The sequence below is a fragment of the Lathyrus oleraceus genome, chromosome 3 (assembly GCF_024323335.1).
Source record: "Lathyrus oleraceus cultivar Zhongwan6 chromosome 3, CAAS_Psat_ZW6_1.0, whole genome shotgun sequence".
NCBI classification, from domain to species: Eukaryota; Viridiplantae; Streptophyta; class Magnoliopsida; order Fabales; family Fabaceae; genus Lathyrus; species Lathyrus oleraceus.
The window spans coordinates 67,058,684-67,062,733 of record NC_066581.1 but is presented as its reverse complement, the minus strand read 5'-3'; the positions used below and the strand labels follow the sequence as shown (position 1 = coordinate 67,062,733).

General features: G+C 40.6%; 1 pseudogene; it reads right to left on the bottom strand.

Moving 5' to 3' along the window:
• Window positions 1-3,654: 3,654 nt before the first annotated feature.
• On the bottom strand, window positions 3,655-3,754 carry LOC127133750 (uncharacterized; annotated as a pseudogene).
• Window positions 3,755-4,050: the final 296 nt, after the last annotated feature.

Here is a 4,050-nt window from a genome sequence, read left to right as displayed (position 1 = left end):
TCCAACCTCATCAGGAGGAGTTGGAAACTATTAATTTGGGTACTGAGGACGCCAAAAGAGAAATCAAGATTGGGGCTGCTTTAGAGGACTCTGTCAAGAGGAGGCTGATTGAGATGCTGAGAGAATATGTGGAGGTATTCGCCTGGTCATACCAAGATATGCCTGGTTTAGATACAGATATTGTGATGCACCGATTACCTCTTAGAGAAGGATGTCCTTCGGTCAAGCAGAAGCTTCGTAGAACGAGTCCTGACATGGCAACTAAGATCAAGGAAGAGGTTCAGAAGCAGTGGGATGCAGGTTTTCTGGCTGTTACCAGTTATCCACCGTGGGTGGCCAACATTGTTCCTGTGCCGAAGAAGGATGGTAAAGTCAGAATGTGTGTCGATTACCGGGATTTGAATAGAGCGAGTCCGAAAGATGATTTCCCATTACCTCACATTGATGTATTGGTTGATAATACGGCTCAATCCTCGGTATTCTCTTTCATGGATGGTTTCTCCGGATATAATCAGATCAAGATGGCGCCAGAGGACATGGAAAAGACGACATTCATTACACCTTGGGGCACGTTCTGCTATAAGGTGATGCCATTCGGGCTGAAGAATGTTGGTGCTACCTATCAGAGGGCGATGACGACTCTTTTTCACGACATGATGCACAAAGAGATTGAAGTGTACGTAGATGATATGATCGCGAAGTCGCAGACAGAAGAGGAGCACCTGGTTAATTTGCAGAAGCTGTTTGACCGGTTGAGAAAGTTCAAGCTGAGGTTGAATCCGAACAAGTGTACGTTTGGGGTGAGGTCCGGGAAGCTTTTAGGCTTCATTGTCAATGAGAAAGGGATTGAGGTTGATCCAGCGAAAGTCAAAGCCATTCAAGAGATGCCTGAACCGAAGACGGAAAAGCAAGTCTGTGGGTTTTTAGGGAGATTGAACTACATTGCAAGGTTCATATCTCATCTAACTGCTACATGTGAACCAATTTTCAAACTGCTCAGAAAGAATCAAGCGATCAAGTGGAATGATGACTGTCAGAAAGCTTTTGACAAGATTAAAGAGTATTTACAGAAACCTCCAATCCTCATACCTCCAGTTCCAGGGAGACCTCTGATAATGTACCTGTCAGTGACTGAGAACTCGATGGGGTGTGTATTGGGACAGCATGACGAGTCTGGTCGAAAAGAGCATGCCATATACTACCTTAGCAAAAAGTTTACCGATGATAACACGAAACTATATCACATTTTAAGACTTAATTCAATTAAATTATTTTATCATTTACGCTAATTTATCCCATTTCATCAGATATTATGCAGTATTTCTTTTCTATTTACATCAGGTACCCATTTTGAAGCAAAAGTGAAAAAGGGAAGAAAAGGAGGTGTAAAAAGCAACAAAAAGGAGAGAAAAGGAACCAAAGGCCAAAGCCCAGCCCAAAGCGCACAAGTCACCAATGCTGTGCCTGTGACGGACGTCACAGGACGCGTGACGAGCGTCACGCGAAGTAACCTTGTGACGGACGTCACACATGGTGTGACGGACGTCACACCAGTCCTCTATATTTTTGGCGCAAGGAACTCAACTGACCACGTTGAAGCCCACTTCCACGCACGCTTAACCCTCGGAAGCCTACTACCATGCACGCGGAAACCCTTGAAAAGTGGTTACACCAGCAGCTTATAAATAGCAGCAAATTGGGAACTTCCAGACAGACAGTTTTTGCACGCTCAGTTTTGCGGAAGCTCTGCCAAATTTATTTTTTACGCCTTTGCCTATTTTTCTTCCTTTCCAGCATCGTTCACTTTATTTATTTTATTTTGCAAGCTTTGTTTTCTTTTTCCCTTGCAATTTATTTCCCCCGTTCTTAGCTTTTAGATATTTTTCGCGTAGTAGTTTCTACACCGGGAACTACTGTGCAACTTTATACCGGATTTAACCTTACGTTATATTCGAGTTTTTTTTATTTCCTTGATTTAATTTACTGTTTAATTGAAGAATCGAAGAACAAATCCTACCGGCTTGTGGAGGAGTGTTCAAAGACCATTGTATTACGCATTCAGGTTCTTTAATAGTTATTTAATTTTTAATGTTTTATTCTACTGTTTATTTATATTGCATGCCTGGAATGAGTCTGTTTATGCATGATATAGATTCTTATTCATTTAGCATGTCTGGCTAATTTGCCTAGGTATCGGTATGTAAAGTAAGCAGAATAAGGGGTCAAGACTAAGTCGGTTTATTCAAACTTAAAATTAGAATCAATCTTTTTATGGTCTTAACTTACAGGTTTAATAACAAGATTTTTTACAAAAGTAAAAGACATAAAGAAGTCGAAACCAACAGAGCGAGAGTTTGAGGTTTTAACTGGACAGTGTAAGTTAGTCATTAAATCTATCTCAGGGCGAGAGCAAGTTTTAGAATTAATTAAATTCTGACCTTTTTCCAAAAAGTATTTTTAAAGATTGAATGTGAGGACGAGAGTTAAGCATTTAGATTTAATTGTATAACCTAAGTCAACAGAGCGAGAGTTTGAGATAAGGGTGTTTAAAACGGTCAGTATTTTCTTAAAAAGAGTTTCTGCAACTTTATTGTTTTCAAAATATGATTTTTGACTTAATTATAAGTGACAGCAACATTAACATAAGATCATGGTTCCTTCAACAGAGCGAGAGTTTGAGATAAAACCTTTAACCAATAAAGTTAGTCGAAACGATTTATTTTAAAACCGAGAGACCGACAAGGAATTGATTCCCTAGTTTTGACGAACTACATACCGATATCCGTTTTATTAATATTTAATCTAGATATTAGTTTAGCTCTTAGCTCCTTTCCCCAAACAATCAAACATTTTCACCTTAGATTTACGTAGTAACCTTAGATAACGGTACATCGATTCATAAGTCCCTGTGGGATCGATATCTTTTAAAACTACGCGATAGAACTGTGCACTTGCAGTTTGTATCCCATTCTCGACTCACCCAGTCGAGCGATCAAGTTTTTGGCGCCGTTGCCGGGGACTTTTATTCAATCGATATCGTAACTCTTCCGTTACGCTGTAGAGACTAAGGTTTCTTTTTCCTTCTATTCTTTCTTTCGTTGATTTGTATGCCACGCACTCGCTCTCAAGGCGAACCGCTCTATCTACGAATCAACGATATCGAACTATATCTCCGAGTCTTACGACGAATTCGGGAATATCGTGCTGAAAACAATCTCCCTCCTATAAACCTTCCTGATATCAAAAACATTTTTCCTTCTTTAACCGAGATGGCAGAACCAGCTCGTGCTCTTAGAGATTACGCCGCTCCATCGCAAGATGAACCGCATTCAAGTATTGCTCCTCCCGCAATCGAAGCAAACAACTTTGAACTTAAACCTTCACTGTTGCAGGCTGTGCAACAGAACCAATTCTCTGGAAATCTTACCGAAGATCCAAACCTTCATTTATCCGTATTTGTTCAATATGCTGACACTGTTAAAGCTAATGGTGTCACTTCAGAGGCAATTCGACTTCGTCTTTTTCCTTTCTCATTAAGAGATAGCGCTAGAAGATGGCTTCAATCTCTCCCTTCCAACTCAGTCACCACATGGAACGAGTTGAAGAAAGTTTTTCTTGCCCGATATTTTCCGCCAAGCAAAACAGCTATGTTAAGAGCCCAGATAAACGGATTTAAACAGAAAGACAACGAGTCTCTTTTCGAAGCATGGGAAAGATACAAAGACATGATGAGACTTTGCCCACACCATGGTTTGGAAGACTGGTTGGTAATTCACACATTTTATAATGGTCTCTTATACAATACAAGGTTAACAATAGACGCCGCTGCAGGTGGTGCACTAATGAACAAACCTTATGCTGATGCTTACCAGCTTATCGAGAGCATGGCCCAAAACCACTATCAGTGGGGAACCGAACGAACAACAGTGGAAAAACCTCAACCGAAAACTGGCATGTACGAGATAAGTAACCTTGATCACGTCAATGCAAAAGTGGATGCTTTGGTCCAGAAGATTGAAAGTTTAAACGTATCACCACCAACCGCCGTGG